Source organism: Gorilla gorilla, chromosome 3, assembly GCF_029281585.2.
Source record: "Gorilla gorilla gorilla isolate KB3781 chromosome 3, NHGRI_mGorGor1-v2.1_pri, whole genome shotgun sequence".
In the NCBI taxonomy this organism is placed as follows: Eukaryota; Metazoa; Chordata; class Mammalia; order Primates; family Hominidae; genus Gorilla; species Gorilla gorilla.
In genome coordinates this window covers 73,304,288-73,323,564 of record NC_073227.2, presented here as the reverse complement: position 1 = coordinate 73,323,564, position 19,277 = coordinate 73,304,288, and the positions used below count along the sequence as shown (strand labels likewise).

At 36.5% G+C, this 19,277-nt stretch overlaps 1 protein-coding gene and 1 long non-coding RNA gene across 2 annotated transcripts in view; both read right to left on the bottom strand.

Moving 5' to 3' along the window:
* Window positions 1-19,277, bottom strand: part of SCFD2 (sec1 family domain containing 2) — a 511,769-nt gene that overhangs the window by 189,878 nt on the left and 302,614 nt on the right. The gene's annotated exons all lie outside the window — the stretch shown is intronic.
* Window positions 3,808-19,277, bottom strand: part of LOC129533311 (uncharacterized) — a 64,089-nt gene continuing 48,619 nt past the window's right edge. Inside the window, exon 5 of the long non-coding RNA XR_010133388.1 lies at window positions 3,808-9,350. This is a non-coding gene — a long non-coding RNA (uncharacterized lncRNA). The remainder of the gene's footprint in view (window positions 9,351-19,277) is intronic.

Below are 19,277 nucleotides of genomic sequence, written 5' to 3'. Positions count from 1 at the left end.
TAACTGGGCTGGGGTAGGTTGGGAGGTGGAGATTTGGCCCAAGCCTCTGATCCATGAACGACCTCCAAATGTGGATATGTGGCATCATCTCCAAGTGAGGTTTACATGTAAATTGAAACAGAAATGTCCTCAAGAGGTTGAAAGATGCTTATTATACACATGAAACTTAGATCTCTGTACTGCAAAGGTTCTCAAAGTGTGGTCTGGCTGTCCACGAGGTTAATGCTATTTTCATTAGAATACTAATACATTATTTGCCTTTTTCATTCTCATTTTCTCATAAGTACATAATGGCTACCTTTGGTGTGATATCTCAACATACTGAATGCAAAAGGAGATAAGAGAATCTACCTATCTTCTATTTAATGAGACATTAAGGAAATCTGGAAAAATACAGAACAATGCCACTCATTCTATACATATGTACTTTTGTTGTTTTTGAAAGTATAATTAAAAAATAAAGATATGTGACTTTGTTAACATGTAATGAGTTTATTATTTTCAGGTTTAATTTCTAATCGATAAACAGCAATAGATAAAATCCATATAAACAAAAGCTTTGGGGAGCTTATTGCTATTTATAAAAGCATAAAGAGGTCTAGATGATCATAAAGTCTAGGAACTGCTGCTTTACTGGGTCGTAACACCTACAGTGAATTATAAATTTAGAATTCATCCTGTAATTTTCTTGTGAATTACAAAAATGCAGTGCATTATATTTTTGTTAAAAGTATTAACCAAGTAATTTTCTATAAATAGCAATATAATATACATATACATAATAGAAATGTAACTCTTTAAAATATGCCACAATTTTTATAAACCTGCTTTGACATCTCTAATTAAAATATGCTAAGAGCTTAAAAAACATCAGGTCTTTCTTGAGTTCTGAACATCCATTAGTGAAGAAAATGCAAGATTGAACTTATATTTTGGCATGGCAAATACTAATGCTCATATTCATGGAGCTCTTACTCTGTGCTAGATGCATTTCTAAGTGCTTTCCACTGGCTCTTCTCACGGAGTCCTCACAACAATGCTCGAGGATGGTATCAAAGCCCAGAGAAGTTCAATAACTTGTCCAAGGTCAGATTGCCGGTAAAAAGCTAGGATTTGGACCCAGGTAGCCCGTATCCAGAGCTCCTGCTCTAAATCATATGGACCACCAAGATTCATCCAGTCCATTCCTGTCTTAGGAATCTTCCTCTCTTACTTGCCAGAAGGCACTTTAGTACAAACGAGGAGAGGAGGGCTACAAATCAGAAGGGCTTTTAAGAGTATGGCAGGCCCTTAATGTAGATTGAGGTCCATGGTTCTGCCTTCTGTTGCATTTACGTTGCGAGTTCCTTTAGGGTAGAGTTCTGCTTACTCTGTGTTATTTATTCATTGGGAAACATCACCCTATATGTGAAGCGCTTCAGGGCTGGGAGGTCAGATGGTAGTTTTAAAGGACTTTTTCCCTGGGGAGTTGTGTCACAAGAAATTCTCATAACGGCAATATGTCCCCCTATTTCCATTATGCAAATCTGATTGCCTTAATCAGTCCTCCTTCAGCACCTGGAAAAGAAATGTAATACTAGGACACAAACTGGTGCAAGAGAAACAATAAGTGATTTTTCCCAAGTCCACGATTAGACAGAGGGTAAGAGAGCTAGCTGGCCTGATGCTATCACATGCAGATGTGATGGCAGCTTTTAGTCTAGGGAGGTAACAAGATGCTATTAGGTGACTTAAAATATATATAATTATTATTGTAATTATATAACATAATATGTAACATAATAATAATAATAGGCCGGGTGTGGTGGCTCATGCCTGTAATCCCAGCAATTTGGGAGCCTGAGGTGGGCAGATCACTTGAGGTCAGGAGTTCGAGACCAGGCTGGCCAACAGGGCAAAACCCCGTCTCTACTAAAAATACAAAAATTAGCCAGGCAAGGTGGTAGGCGCCTGTAATCCCTGCTACTACTTGGGAGGCTGAAGCAGGAGAATCACTTGAACCTGGGAGGCTCAGGTTGAAATGAGCTGAGATTGTGCCACTGCACTCCAGCCTGGGCTACAGAGACTCCGTCTCAAAGAAAAAAATATGTACAATAATAATAACAATAATAATAATAATAATAGTCTCTCATTAAAGAGTTTTGTTTGCTTTCATTAGACCCATAGTTCCTTGTAGACATCAGTTGATTTAGAAATTTTCCTCTGCATTTCTGTTCAAATGCAAATTCTAGTTATCAAAGAACCAAACAAAGAATGACAGGCATTTTTGTTTAAGTATCATGACTTACATACCTACTAGCAGAAACATTATTTCTTGTCAGGTGGGGAGCCTGGGAGTGGGGAGAACAGTGCTCTGATGGAAAATCCAAATCAGGTGTTCTTCCTACCTGTGTAAATTTTTAATAATTTACTCAGCTCTTACAACTTTTATCCCATCGTGATATAAATGTAACACCAGGATAAAATTATGGCTGAACAGTGACACACAAAAAGAGTATTTTCATTTCAAGTGAGAGGAGATGCAAATCACATCTGTGATTAGACATTTTAAAAACTGGTTTTTTGAGCACCATCCAGGGATTTAGTCTCTTGAATAACAAAGCTGGCTTTATTACATGGAACCCATATAATTTAATAGGTGCACAGTGATACAAAAACACTATTACAAATGTGAAATGACCTGGCCCTACCAAAATAAAAACCATTCATCTAGTAATTTCTTGAGTTCTTTTCACATTCAGATGACAAAATAGAAGCTTCAATTATAAATATAGGTTTATATTTAAAATACCTAAGACAAGGTTTTGCATACAAAAATAGGAGCGTAGCATATGCTTGTTAATACATGGCAAAGATTAATTTAGAAATTTCATCTTCTCCACAATTGGAAACAGTATTTGGAATAATGCCTTTGTCAGACTTTATTCAAAATTTATTTACAAATAGTGATCTTAGGACTTTCACCTTTCAACATGTAAAACTGGGTAATCAATCTTTATATTAGAAGTTTTAATTTTAAAAACCCATAATAATTATTCTGTATACAACTTATGCCCCAATGTAACAATTCTCCAAAGCTAATAAAAGAAGCATAGTTCTTTAAAGGAAAGATATCATAAATACATTTAAAATAATAATTCCCATTTTAAAAGGAGATAAAAAGGGGAGGAAGGAGAAAGGCCTGATTTCACTTTCATAAATTCATTTAATGATCCTAACGGACAAATAAATGCGATCATCTCCTTTAAGAGATAAGGAAAGTGAAGCTCAGATGCTGCTACTGCTTGCCAGTCTCAAGTCAGATAAACAGGGAAGTTAGGATTCAAACCCAAATCTGTCTGACTCTAGGACAATAGTGCTTACCTCTACTAAATGAGAAGAGTGAAAAGACTACTATATAACTTGAATAAGCTTCACTGTTATTTGATGAAGGTCCCAAGAATTTATTCAAGCTCTCTCCATGCTAAATGACCTTAATCACTAAAAGCAGATTCACTTGATTAAAGTATCCCTCTAGAACCACTTCAGATGAACATGACCAGTTCTTGGAAGAGAGTACCACTGGCAGAGTCTATGCTTATCAGAATTTTTTTTCTAGCTAAGCTCAAGGCATCAACTGTCTAGCCCGGATTTACTATCATTTGTAGCTAATTTTGAGGCAAATTGCAGTCTCCACCTTCCCTCCCTCTCTCCTTCCCTTCCTTCTTTCTTTCCTTCCTTTTTATATAAAATATCAGTATTATCTCAAATTTACCTTCATTTTTTTTTGGTAATAGCTCCCAACACATCGATTTTCTAAAAATGTTGTTTTCTTTTTAATTTATCTTTTATTTCAACTTTTATTTTAGATTCAAAGGGTACATGTGCAGGTTTGTTACATGGGTATGTTGCATGATGCTGAGGTTTGGGGTACAAGTAATCCCCTCACCCAGGTAGTAAGCATAGCGCCCAGTAGTCTTTTAACCCTTGCTCTCCTTCCAACCTCCCCCTCTAGTAGTCCCCAGCGTCTATTCTTCCCATCTGTATGTCCACCAACACATACCATTTTGATTAAATACTTGAATGCAATAGACTGCCATTTAAAGAAATGTCTAACAATATCCTGTAATGCAAATGACCTTTAGGCAATTGGAAATGGAAGGGGGAGACTTATTACTTGGGTAACTGTCCTGAAGACACGATAGAGCCCATTATGCCTCATTTTCAAAACTACAGGCAGCATTACTTACTTTCAATACCAATCTCTTGGAAACTCTGAGGACAATCCAAGTAACAGTCCTAGATCACTGAAGGTGTTTAAAAGAGGAGAAGAAACAGTAAGACACAATGGTTGAGGGGAAAGGCTCTGTTATTGAATAAGCTCACTTTCAGAGGTACCCTAAGGCAATTAAGTGTGACATTATTTGTCTTAAATGATCACAGTCTTAAAATATTTCCTTATGAGGTCTGAATTCCAGCTCCACCAATTTATAACACTTTGGACAAGTTTCTTAACTGACTTGAGCTTCAGCTTCCTCATCTGAAAAAACAGGCATAAAAAGGCAGTGACTTCATAGGGTTCCATGAGATAGATAATACATGTAAAGTACTTAGCTCAGTGTCTGGCATGTAGAAAGTACTCAATCAATTATGACATAATTAATCATGTTCTTAATATTTTCTCTTGGGACATCTATAGTTTTTCACCAGAATGTGTGCTTTATTTTTGAAAGCATGTTGCTTTTTAGAAAAGAGCCAAAGTTTTTCCAGTAGTTATACAAGGCAAAAAAATTTAATCAGGAAAATATAGAAAGTAGACAGGAAAGAACTCCAGTCATGACAGCAGATACCTTGAGAGTGGCAGGAAAACTTTCATCAGATCATCTCAGTAGAATAATAACTGCACAAATGACAGGCATATAACTAGCAGTGGTCATAGATCACTTATAGCAGTTAGCACAATAAATTCAATATTGCTTATGAGTTAAGAATATTTATACCATATATAAATTACTTCAAGGATACAGACCAGGGAAGTAGCCTGGGGGAAAGGATAACATAGACAAACTTTAGTTTAAATATGAAAGGAAATCTGGAAAGAAAATGAATACTTCTACTGTAAGAACACTTACAATACAAATAATAAGTCAGATGTCAGATTAGGAGAAAGCAAGGAAAATCTCTGAAATCCTGCTGAGAAACTAGCATAGCAAACCGCCAGTAACACTCTGGTTCACCTAAAAGAATTTGTTATTTTTCTTAAACTGCAGTCATAAAGACATTAATTGTTATTCTGTTTTAATATTAATAATATCACACTTCAAAGTATGTCATAGTATCTTTTAGGTCAACATTATTCAAGAGCATTACTATTCTATTCCAAAAGTTTTATCTTATAAAAAAAATTATAATTTTTTTCCCATTTGGTTTCTGTTACCATATCTTATGAAAATAAGAGTTTGGCTTTTTTAACTTAAAAAATTAAATACACATAGTGATTCCTGATGCCATTCCACTACCATACTATGTATTTGTCATTTTTCAACAGTTTTAACACATGCACAGTACAAACTCTTATTTTGGAGAAATAAGTAAGATTGCTGACTGAGGTTTAAAAAAGAAAATGATCAACTGAGCCCTTAAATAAAAATACCACATGTTTTTCATCCATTTTCTCACTACTGTATTCACTGAACAGCTCTTATAAGAATAAAACTTTAAGGAATATGAACTTGTGGCAAGACCAGAAAGAATATTCTGGAACTACGCTTTGAAGTAAAATGATTCCCTTAACATCAGGAGACTTAATACTACAATTTCACCGTGAAAATAATCACAGATGAATGTTCTGACCAGGACTAATTGTCTTTGAAGTTCTCTAAATTCAAGTATTAAAAACAGTGCTTGACAAAACTCTTTACCTTATCAAAAAGTTACAAAGAAAACAACTTGTGGGCAAGGCTCAATCTACTTTGGCTTGCATATAAAATCAAACCTGTAACATTAAGCAAAATTAAAAACTGTACAAGAATCATGTTACTAAGGCAATGTAAATTTGAGAGCCTGACCTTTGGTCCTTATTTCATAGTTACCAAGGTGACAAAATAATTGCTGGGTGACAGTAGCCACTTAGCAATCAAAATCAGAACAGTCAATGTATGTGCTCTTTCCTTGTGATTGTTTTATGGTATGTGTTCAAATTCTGTACCAAAAAGTACAGCTGTAAAAACAGATTTTATGGTGAAACAAAACATACAAAAAATAAATATTATAGGTCCAGCAGAACATTCACTTGCACCTGTATGGGTCCTGTGAGGTGTTTGGGAGTTGTAACATTAAAAACTGAAGGGTTTTTTTAGTGATCTGGGCCCCCACCCAATCAACAATATTAGAGTTTTAGCACATTCTGTTCCATCTGCCTAGAAAACCTTTCACTTCCCCTGCCTATTTCACACCAACTCATCCTTCAGATGTCAGCTGAAGTGTTATTTCCCTGGGGATGTCTTTCCTGACTCCTTAGATTCAAACCCTCTCCATAATATGTGGAGATATGTTATTTCCTCTCCTCCGTAGCACTTGTCAAAGCAGCAACTTTACATTTTTATACATAGCAGTTATTCAATCCATGCTCTCCCGTTAGAATGCAGGCCTCATGAGGAAAAGGGGCTGATGATGCTCATTCCTGCCATTAAAACCCTAGAACCTAGCACAGAGCTGGGCATGCACTTATGCTTGTTTATGGAGAGATGAAAGGCAGAGGAAAAATAATTATAGTTAATTGGCTAGCCAGTTACTACTGGTTGGTTAGGTAATGATAACTAGCATTCTACTTCAGGCCAAACAAAGTAGAATGCTACCTCCTCCACTAATCTTACTTGGTTTCCTTCTACCTTTTATCTTCTTTCTCCCTGTAGCCTCCTGCTATAGGGACCACGGAGCAAAATGTACATACAGGATTGGGATGGAGATCTCAACCCTGTATATCATGGCCTTGTAGCTCCTGTACTCATTTCAAACATGCTTTACTCATCCTGGGCCTCACATCTTTCTTTTGGGGAATGTGGTTAGTACTCAAACATACATTTCAATCAAGGCTCTCTGGGGTCAAGATCATTCCAAAAGAGTGGCTGTGATGTCACTGTGGCAGCCTTTCAGAATGGGTATGTGCATTTAATATGGTTTGGCTCTGTGTCCCCACCCAAATCTCACCTTGAAGTGTAATAATCCCCATGTGTCAAGGGTGGGACTAGGTGGAGATAATTGAATCATGGGATGGTTTCGCCCATGTTGTTCTTGTGGATAGTGAGTAATTTCTCATGATATCTGATGGTTTTATAAGGGACTTCCCCCTTCTCTTGGTTTCATTCTTCTCTCACCTGCTGTCATGTGAAGAAGGACATGTTTGCTTCCCCTTCTGCCATGATTGTAAGTTTCCTGAGACCTCCTCAGCCATGCTGAACTGTGAGTCAATTAAACCTCTTTTGTTTCTTGGGTATGTCTTTATTAGCAGCATGAGAACAGACTAATACAGTGTTGAACACAACAAAGGCTCTGAGAACAGAGGTTATAACCAGCAAATACAGGAATCTAGCAGGTGAATAGTCTGCCTGGTCTATGACTAGGAGAGAGATGAAGGCTGATAGAGTTTGGGGTTCAAGAGGCCAGGAGGAGCCAGCCAGAAAAGAAATCTATAATACCAGATACAACAGAGTTCAGAGTTCTTAGCAAGTCCTTGCTTCTTTCCAGACTACAGACAGAATCATCTTGCTCATAAGCACTGCCCTTATGACTTATTAAAACTCAAATGTTAACATAACATGTTAACTGACATCACCTGTGATCATGAGACAATAAAAGATGGCCAACTAGTGAAAATGTAAAGGGTCTTTCAAAATTTTCATAGATATTTTTAGAGATTTAGGTTTACAGAAATATTAAGAAGAAAGCACAGAGTTCCTCTATACCATCACCCTGACCCACTCCACAGTTTCTAAAGAGTCTGTTTAAAACATACATAAATTTAACTGTCAGAAATAAAATGTTCCAAAATCTGTTCCTCTTGTTTCAAATTAATTGGCAATTTTTCTATTTTAGATAAGCATTAGCACCAGTTAACTTATTTAAATAACTTAATGTTTAGTTTATTTTGAAAGAAAATTTAGTATTGATGAAGGAAAGAGAGAGAGAGAATAAGATAGAAAGGAAAATTCAGACCTAGTCTTTGTACTCAAAGGTAACTACAAAAATGTGTTGGTGCATACCTTTCAATACTTTTTCCTGTGTATATATTTTTAATTTTTAATATTCTACATAGTAACCAAATATTCTGCATATTATTTTGATTAGATGATAATTATCCATATAATAGAATATCCTGGCCATATTTGTACTTTATTAAGTATTCTTCAGCCTTATTTTTAAAGGCAGCATAATATTCCATTTTATGAATAACCATACTTTATTTAACCAATGTCTCCTAGCTTTGGACATTCAATATTTATTTGTAAAATTTCAAGCATCTATCTTCCCCAATTCATTCTTCTACATATATTTAAAGAACAGTACTTTGTAGGGGTGGAAAACCCTGCAGTGAAACATCAGATAATTTATTTTAATCTTTATACAAGATACTTGTGTTGGCAAGGCAGGAGAGAAGAAAAGCTCTTCCTATGACCCTTGTTTAACTTTAGACGGATGTGCACAGTCCAAGGCCAGCAAAGTGATAAATGGGTTTTGGCAGCTCATTCTCCCTACCTTAAGTAATATTACAGTGTGTCATTGGAGTGGGTCATTTAGAACAGGAAGCCAGGGACACTCTGTGGTATTCTCCCAGGGTAAATTCACAGATACCTCATAGAAGGCTTTGGCAGGATTCTCAGTATGCACAGAGAGGCATAGAAAGTGGCTTTATTTTTAAGGCTCAGATTCAGCTGAAGGATCCGCTAGGGAATCCAGAGAAGGGAATGCCTGGGCTTGGGTTAAAATAGCTGGTTTATTCTTGCCTTCACAGTGCACAAAAGCTTTACTGATTTGCCCAGCAGTCATCTGCTAATCTCACACCTTGGGATAAGTAAGTAACACACACACATCCTCATTATGAATGAGTCCATGACTCTGAAGGGAAGGATATTCAGGAGACTGCAATTCTAATTCACATTAATTTACTACATTTTCATATCTGATTGGAATTCAGTGTAGATATTGCAATTCAGCCCACCATGGGCTGCATACAGACTTCATCAGCAAAAGCAGCAAAATTTCAAATTTCCCGTGAAATCTCCTAAATGCTATGCTTCAAAATCACAGTAGTCAGTCATGGGGTACACAATTTTACTTTCGAGGTGGCTCTTTGATTTTCAGATGATAGAACTCTGCGGTGGAAAAAAGAAAGAATGCAACTTTTGTTTATCAATTTTCTTATAACTTGTCTCCAAAATGGAAAAATGTGCCAGTTTGTTTTTTCCCCCAGTAATAAAAGTAATGCAACATGGTACTACAAAAAAATCTATACAATATAGAAAAGAAGCTCTAGACAGTAAAAATCACCTTTAATCCCATCATCCCAAAATAGCTGCTACTATTCAGTTGGATAACTGGTGTGTATTGTTAGAGATTGTTTTCTCCCTGACACTTAAATATTTTAAAAACCATATTAGACATTCTGGCTTTGTAAGCTTCCTTCCACTTTAATAATATACATATACATCTTTCTGTATCAATCGATGTTTTTATAGCTTCATAATTAACTATTTTTAATATTTTTTAAAGTCCTGACATATTTTTTATGTTGACAATTAAATTAGTAAGACCATTTTGAGGGAATGGGTCATGTGTTTCAATGTTGACATCTGGCTTTCTTCCAAAGAGAGAAACTTCTTAGTAGTCATTAATTAAAATAAAGAAACCAACCATTTATAGCTACAAATTTCTGCATCAGCAAAGAAAACTATGCACAATAAAAACAAAAATAAGACCATTAAAATGTCTAAAAACAGCTTGCTTTCTTAGAGTTGGTTTTATCAGTTGTTGACTTTTGAAATGAATTAAATTAGGATTTTTGACATTTTATGTGTTGTTCAACATGTGCTACTTAAAACTAGGTAAAAATTAAAGCATTAAAGCAGAAATTCAATTAAACTAAAAAAGATGTTCACTAGGCTTTATTAAATTGAAATTAAATTAATTATGAAAAGCAAAAGTTAATTTTTAATTCTCAAAAAGAATCTTAATTTGTATCCAAAATGATGAAGGAAAAGGGTAGATAAATTTTAAATTGTTTAGGAATCATTTAAGTAATAGATCATAAGTAGATGCATAAGAAATAAGTCATTGACTTATGATGTGTAAAGTGACTGATTTAAGAGAGCAAATTAAAATGATAAACACTATCAACTGGTGTCTGTGCTGTGTACATAATAGCACCAAATCTGCACTTACTGGTTGGCTGATCATGTCCTACTTTTCTGTTCACAGCACAGGTAGAAGATGATCTAGAAAGATGCTTTACTCTATAGGTTTACAGAATAAAACCCCTGATTCCACTTTGAAACAGTGTTTTCTTAGGTTTATACATTAAAATACATCTCTTTGAGATTCTGATGAAAGTCATAGATTCCTTTTCTCTCTATAAAAATATATATCCATATTTTATAGACATAGAACACTCTCCCATTAGGCGCTCTTCTTTCTTGCTTACTAATGAAACTCTGAGAATAAAGACTATGTTTCCTAGTTGCTCTGTTAGCTAGATGTGCCATGTGACTAAGTTTTGGCCAATGAGATATAAGCATAAGTGTCATATTCAACTTCTAAAGAGTGTCCTTAAAGGTCAGTAGCATGGCCTTCTTTCACTCCCTCCTCCACTTCATCTTTATTGTTGGCTCGAATGTAGATATGACAAGTTGGAGCCTGAGCTGTTATGCTGAACTATGAGAAGGAAGCCATAGGCTTAGTGAAATAAAACAGCAAGAGAGGAGGAGCTTCAGTCCTTGATGATTATGGAATTATCGTACGCATCCTGGATGAATTTTCTCTGGAGTCTGTATATTAGAGAGGGAAATGAACTTTTATTAAGCCACAGTTCCTTGTAGGTGTTCTGTCACTCACAGCTGAGCCTAATATTAGGTGATACAGGTATAAACACATACAAGGTTACATATAATTTTTTGGAGGGAGATGGTCCATGGACCCCAAATTAAGAATATCACTTTAGAAATATATATAAAAGGATAACCACTTAATGTTTGTACTTTGTAATTAACAAATTTTTCTTCACATCCATTATCTTTCTTAATCTTCACAATCATCACAGAAATAAATACCATTTTTAATCCCATCTGTTTATTAAGAAACAAACAAAAAAATCTTGAGGCGCAAGGCATGTATCTTGCCAAAAGTTAACAATACAGTAAAAATTATAACCAATGTGAATGATTCTAAATCCCATGCTCTTATCACTATTCCAATGACTGTAGTACATATACAGGTATCCTCCAGTTTTGTAAAAAAAATAAAAATAAAAAAACATTCTTAAAAAATTTGTAAGAAAGGCAAATGTATGCGACTTAAATGTAAGAATTATATTCTAAAACGGGGATTCTATTTCCATATAACTAGAAACATTTTAGATATTATAAAACCTTTATTTTAATAAAATTGTTTCTACTTTTTGATACCAGATAGTAATATAATTTGCACATAATTATTTAAAATACAGAAGGCAAAACAGTCCTTGTTTAATGTGCAATGCTTCACTACCACCACCACCCTTTCTTCTGGTGACAGATCCTATTATACCTTCAGTGGTGTATACCTCAAGTGCTTCCATAACAACTTTACAACTAGAGCTGGTGGGACAAAATTGCTTCTCTGGTGGATGATATGAGTCCAGAATCTCAGATACTTAAAGAAAATCTCATGTGCAACAGATCATCACCTACACCTAAGAAGAGGCCCAGATGAGAGACAAAGATGGAGAGAGAAAGGGTAATGTTAGCAGTCCAGGCTCTGGTGTTAGTGATACAGGAGCTAGAAATAACTTATTCAGGCAGATAGTGAGGATAAAAGAGTCCTCAGCAGAATTTCCCTTTTAACAAAAAGCAGCCCCAAATCATTTCTTTTCTAACAAAGAACAGCCTGAAATATCGAGCTACAGACATAGATAAGCAACCTGGAAGCTTGCACAGGTGAAGGTTAGCAGCTGTGCCAGCAGAAAAGGGCTACCTGGGGTTCAAGTATGTTCAACCTGGAGGCTCCATCTTCCCTTTTCTTTGTCACCCCATGTACAGTGAAGAAACAGGCAACATGGCACAAACCAGGCAAAGAACCCAGAGAATAATAAAAGATTAGGGTGGGGAAAGCCAGGTTTTCACACCTTATGCAAACAGCACACCTAGTCCTAACTAGTTTTTTGTGCCCTATGCAAATGACACACCTGGCCCAACCAATCTTTTGCACCCTATGTAAATCAGACACCGCTTCCTCAACCTCATCTGTAAAACTCACTGCATTTCACCATGGAAGTGGCAACTGATTTCCCTGGGACCCTTCTCTGTAGCAAGAGAGCTCTTCTCTTTCTTTCACCTAGTAAACTCCCACTCCTAAACTCACTCCTGTGTGTCCACATCCTAGTTTTCTGTGGCCATGAGACAATGAATCTCAGGTATTTACCCCAGACAGTGATATCGCTTCATTAGTCCCTGAGATGTCCAGGGCTACCCTCACTTTTATATCCTTTGATTAGACTCAGTCTTCTTCTAATTAAACCACGATTGATGGGTTCTGCATCTATGAATTCAAACAACTGCAGCACAAAAATATTCCAAAAAATAGTGTCTGTACTGAACATGTACACACTTTTTTCCTTGCTATTCCCCAAATCATATAGTATAACTATTTATATAGCATTTTCCTAATTATATTTCCTAATTAGGTTACATGTAATACCTAATATAATTAGGTATTATAAGTAACCTAGAGATGATTTAAAGAATACAGGAGGATGTGCATGGGTTATATGCTAATACTATGCCATTTTATGTAAGGAACTTGAGCATCCACAAATTTTGGTATCCATAGAAGGTCCTGGAACCAATTCCTGAGGGATGATTGTATGTGTTATTTTTCCCTCTGGAAATGCACAAGGCTTTGAAACTTTTTCACTTTCTATTGCTTGGATAAAGCTAATTTTACAAACCCAATACAGTTGATCGAGTCCCTATAATTTACCTGAACCACGTTTAGCCCCCAGCAGTAAATACCACCTGAATGTGGCTAGCATACCAAGCATTCCAAGCCCTGTTGACCCTCTCAACACTGCATTTGGACTATCCTCTGAAAATGAGATCAAGATGCTGAAAAGAAAAGGTGGAAGACTTTAGTTTCCCTGCCAAAAGATCTGCAGACATGAGTGGGCATAATGACATACAGACATACTTCAGAGATACTGTGAGTTTGGTTCCAGACCACTGCAATAAAGTGAATATTGCAATAAAGTAAGTTGCATGAATTTTTTTGATATAAAAGTTATATTCATAGTATGTTTTAGTGTATTACATATGCAATAGAATTATGTCTAAAAACAATGTACATACCTTAATTAAAAATATTTATCGCTAAAAATGCTAATGATTACCTGAGCTTTCAGTGAGTTGTAATTTTTTTGTTGGGAGAGACTTGCCTTGATGTTGATGGCTGCTGACTGATCAGGGTAGTGGGTGCTGAAAGTTGGGATAGTTGTGGCAATTTCATAAAATAAGACAACGATAAAGTCTGCCTTATTAACTGACTTCCTTTCATAACAGATTTGTCTGTAGCATGTAAGCACCACAGTAGAACTTCTTTCAAGATTGGAGCCAATCCTCTTAAACACTGCTGCTACTTTATTAACTAAGTTTATGTGGTATTCTAAATCCTTTGTTGTCATTTCAACAATGTTCATAGCATCTTTGCCAGAAGTAGATTCCATCTCAAGAAACAACTTTCTTAGCTTATCCATAAGAAGCAGCTCCTTATTTGTTTAAGTTTTATGGAATTTTAACAATTCAGTCACATCTTCAGGCTCCACTTCTAATTCTAGTTCTCTTGCTGTTTCTACCACATCTGCAGTTACTTCATCTGCTGAAGTCTTGAACCCTTCAAAGTTATCGATGAGGCTTGGAATGAATGTCTTCCAAACTGCTGTTAATGATATTTTCACCTCCTCCCATGAATCACAAATGTTCTTAATGGCATCTAGAATAGTGAATCCTTTCCAGAAGGTTTGCAATGTACTTTGCCCAGATCCATCAGAGGAATCACTACCTCTGGGAGCTATAGCCTTAAAAAAATGTATTTCTTAAATAACATGACTTAAAAATCAAAATTACTCCTCAATCCATGAGCGACAGAATGGATGCTGTGTTAGCAGGCATAAGAACAACATTCATCTCCTTGTACATCTCTGTCAGAGCTCTTGGGTTACTAGGTGCATTGTTAGTAAGCAGAAAAAAGGAACTTTTTTTTCTGAGCAGTGGGTCTCAACAGTAGGCTTAAAATATTCAGTAAGCCACACTGTAAACAGATGTGCTGCCATCCAGGCTTTGTTGTTCCACTGACAGAACACAGGCAGAAAAGATTTAGCATAATTGTTAAGGGCCCTAAAATTTTCAGAATGGTAAACGAGATTTGCTTCGAGTGAAAGTCACAAGCTGCATTAGCCCCTTGAAAGACAGCCATCCTGTCCTTAAAAGCTTTGAGGCCAGGCATTGATTTCTCTCTACCTATGAAAAGTCCTAGATGGCATCTTCTTCCAATAGAAAGCTGTATCATCTACACTGAACATCTGTTGTTTAGTGTAGCCACCTTCATCAATGATCTTAGCTAGATCTTCTGGATAACTTGCTGCTGCTTCTACAACAGTATTTTCTGTTTCACCTTGCACTTTTATGTTAGAGAGACAGCTGCTTTCCTTAAACCTCATGAAACAATCTCTGCTAACTTCCAACCTGTCTTCTGCAGCTTCTTCACCTCTCTCAGCCTTGATAGAATTGAAAATATTTAGGGCTTGCTCTGGCTTAAGCTTTGGTCTAAGGGAATGTTGTGGCTGATTTGATTTTCTATCCAGACCACTCAAACTTTCTCCATATTAGCAATACGGCTGTTTCAGTTACTTATTGTTTGTGTGTTCACTGGAGGAGCACTTTCAATTTCCTTCAAGAACTTTTCTTTTGCATTCACAGCTTGGCTAACTACTTGGTGCAAGAGGCCTAGCTTTCAGCCTATCTCAGTTTTTGACATGTGTTCTTCACTAAGCTTAATCATCATTTCTATCTTTTGATTTAAAGTAAGGGACATGTCATCTTTTCACTTGAACACTTAGAGGCCACTGTAAGGCTGTTAATTAGGTTAGTTTCAATATTATTGTGTCCCATGGAAGAGGAAAGTCCAAGGAGAGGGAGAGAGATACAGGAACAGCCAATTGGTGGAGCAGTCAGAACACACACATTTATCGATTAAATTTGCTGTCTTACATGGGGGTAGTTCATGGTGCCCCCAAACAATTATAATAGTAACAAAAAACATCACTGATCACAGATCACAATGACAGATATAAAAATAATGACTAAGTTTGAAATATTGTGAGAGTTACCAAAATGTGACACAGACATGAAGTGAGCATATGCCGTTGGAAAAATGGTGCTGATAGACTTGCTAGACACAGGGTTGCCAGAAATCTTTAATTTGTAAAAACAAAACCATACAAAAAAATGCAATATGTGCACAGTGCAATAAAGTGAAGCTCAATAAAACAAAGTGTACCTATATATGTGTAGGGATTATTTGCCCAAAAAAGTAGTTTTATAGCAAAAGGTATAATTTCTTAATGACATTTAATGAAATCTGAGCCTAGAAAGGATTGTTCTCCTCAGTCCTAATTTTCATATATTACAAGAAAAAATTTATATCACAGTTACAACTTTTCACTTGGACATCTGGGCTGGTTATTCCATCCCCTTTTGGTCTTTTCTAAAGAAACCTTTTATATACAAAAACATTCAGTTATTTTCTTTTGGCTAAAAAATTTCAATTTTATAAAGTAGGTGTTCTCTACAGCATCAAGGCTGATGAAAACCATACCCTTGAACAGGAAGTTCAAAAGACAGAATGGCAGGCAAGAGCGGACCCATCTGCTATGGAAACATGTTACCATCCTGCGAGGCCCAGAACCCCTGACAAGAGCACACCATTATTTATGAAAAGCCTCTGCTCCCTGGCTCTTGTCAGACTCATTCCCAAGCCACTCCGGGGCTAAGTAAACGCGCTGATATCTAGTTGGCCTTGTGTCCTCGTAACTGTCAGGAGCAGAGGTGTTGGTGAAATATTAAGAGGAAAATGAGGTGGACGGACCAATCAGTGGCAAAAGCAGTAATTTTAAAAGCTGTGGGGAAAAAAGGACCTGCCAGGTCTGAGCATTGAAATATAATTCTCCATCAAATTTAATGAACCTTTAAATGGTGATGAGCAGGAGCTCCCCAGCAGCCTTTCTCTACACCAGCTCAAAGTAGGCTGCCAGCCACACTTGCATTTATCCAACACGGGCTGCTTCCCCTTCCCTCTTCTTTGAGAACAAATTATTTCTTCATTCAACAGCAGAGTAGAACTTGGAGAAAATATGCTTGGTAATTGCCCTAATTTAAACGTACCAGAAGTCATTTTACATATTGCTCACTCAAAGTATGCCAAGTAAAGGTCTAGGAATACAGTTTAGTTATAAGATGTATATCTTGTATATATCCTTTAAGCACCCAATGGTATCATCATAGAACTTGCATTGTATTTTCTTCCTATAAGGAAGAACACTCCTTGTTCTCTGGAGAAAATCTAGCTTTGGGGGATATACATGTAGGTTATGAGCCTAAGTGTGATCACATTTAATTTTAAGATCTCACAGTGTGACAAGAAAAATAACAACATAAAAATAGAAGTTCTCCATTTGATCAGCACATTCAAAACTTTATTAATAGAATTCCTTCAAGTGCTTGTGTTTTACGGGTCATATTTCAGTTTTAAGGTCTAATTTTTATTTCTCATTTTTGCATATACACAAGTTTTCTGGAAAAATCATGGGAAATTCCAGTAATATTTATACCCTAGTTTGACAAATGCTCAATCATCTTTACTGTATTAAAAGCTTATTCTATCTTTCCTGGACTCATGAACATTTATTTTTTATTTATTATTTTTTGAGACAGAGTCTCACTCTGTTGCCCAAGCTGGAGTGCAGTGGCATAATCTTGGCTCACTGCAACCTCCGCCTCCTGGGTTCAAACAATTCTCCTGTCTCAGCCACCCAAGTAGCTGGGAATACAGGTGTGTGCCACCGCACCCAGCTAATTTTTGTATTTTTAGTAGAGATGGGGATTCACCATGTCAGCCAGGCTGGTCTTGAACTCCCGACCTTAGGTGATCCACCCGTCTTGGCCCCGCAAAGTGCTAGGATTACAGGCATGAGCCACGGCGCCTGGCCTCATGAACATTTATTTCTAATAATAATAAATGAACATTTATTAGGTCATCTTGTCCAATCCTCCTATATCAAGAATGAGTCACAGAACAATTCAGTAACTTGCAGTAGATCACATAAGCTGTTCCTATTAGTTTACTGGATTTTATGTCTAAAATACATAGCACTTTTCTTGGTGATAAACTGTCAAGTTTTTCTCTTTAAGCCAAAATTCTATGTGAGAGCTTGGTGTAGTATGATTAATGTTAAGCTCCAGCATATTTTGGAGCACTGTAAGATCAAGACCACTGGAACCATCATAAGACCTTGTTGATTTTTCGAAATCCTCTGGCATGATCAACAGGAACTAGTTATTGGTTAAATTACAGGAGCAATTTTTTAGCACCATCATTTGCCTTATACTACAATAGATCAATTGCCTTATTAATCTTACTTTATAGACAAGGAACTGAGGCTCAGGGAAGTGAAGTACTCGCCTAGGATCAGAAAGCAGCAGACAATGGGGTAAAATTTAAAAACCCAGTCTGTATCTCCCAAGCTCACATTCTTTCTACTCTACCAAATTGATTTTAATCTCTATTTGTTGTAGCAAATATTCAAATTACTAAAGCATTCATAGGCAAGAAATCCATTTTAGTTCTAAAAATGTTAAGAGCACAGCCATAATTAATTAATAAACAATTTGTGGCAAAGTTCAATTTTAAAGATTTCACTTTGACAAAGACACGATCTATAATTTAAAAAGTGTGCAATGTGTGCCTTTCTAAACAATAGGGGCTGAATTAGAAGTCTTACCTTCTATAACAAATCAAGAGGCATTTCCTCAGGCATTGACTCTATGTGCTGGTAATGTTCTAAGTGGTTCAAATATATAATTTCACTTATAATGCTAATAAGGCAGGTGCTATTGCTAGCCACACATTCCAGGTAAGAACCCTAAGGTACAGAGAGGTTAAATAACTTGCCCAGTCACACAGCTAGTAAACCACAGAATTAGAAATGAACCCATGTGATCTGATTCCAATATCCATGGTCTTATCCACAATGCTGTATTTACTAATATAATAAAAAAAATCTATTAAATGGTTATGTATTGTTCTTTTACTTGCACTTATTCAGCATATTAGTCAGGGTTCCCAGAGGAACCAAACCAACAGTCTATACAAAATGTTCATTTTACCCCTAAACACAGAGTGATCCTGGTAATTACAAATGGTGATATTTTGTAAAAATCTAAACTAAGAGGTTTAGATTACCTCTGGTTTGTACAAGAACCAAGAGGAGATCTATTATAGGAAGTGGTTCACATAACTATAGAGGTTGAGAGGTCCCATGATCTTCCCTCTACAAACTGGAGAACCAGGAAAGCTGGTGGTGTCATTCAGTTTGACTCTGAAGGCCTGAGAATTGAGGTTGGAAGGGGAGGGGAGACAATGGTGAGGAGGGCTAATGGTATAAGTACCAATCTGAGTCTGAAAGCCCAAGAACCAGGAGCACTGATGTCTGGGGGGCAGAAGATGGATGTCCCAGCTCAAGCAGACAGTTATTCTGTTCTCTTCAGGCCCTTGAAAGACAGTGCCCACTCCCATTGGTGAGGGTGATTACACAGTCTACCAATTCAAATGCTAATTCCTTCTGCAAACAACTTCACAGACAAACGCAAAAAAAATGTGTTACCAGCTCTCTGGGCATCCCTTAGCCCAGTCAAGTTGACACATAACAATCATCACATGGAGTTAAGATGAAACAGAATGAGGTGTAAATCAAAGAAGAACATAGCATTCTCTTGGATCCA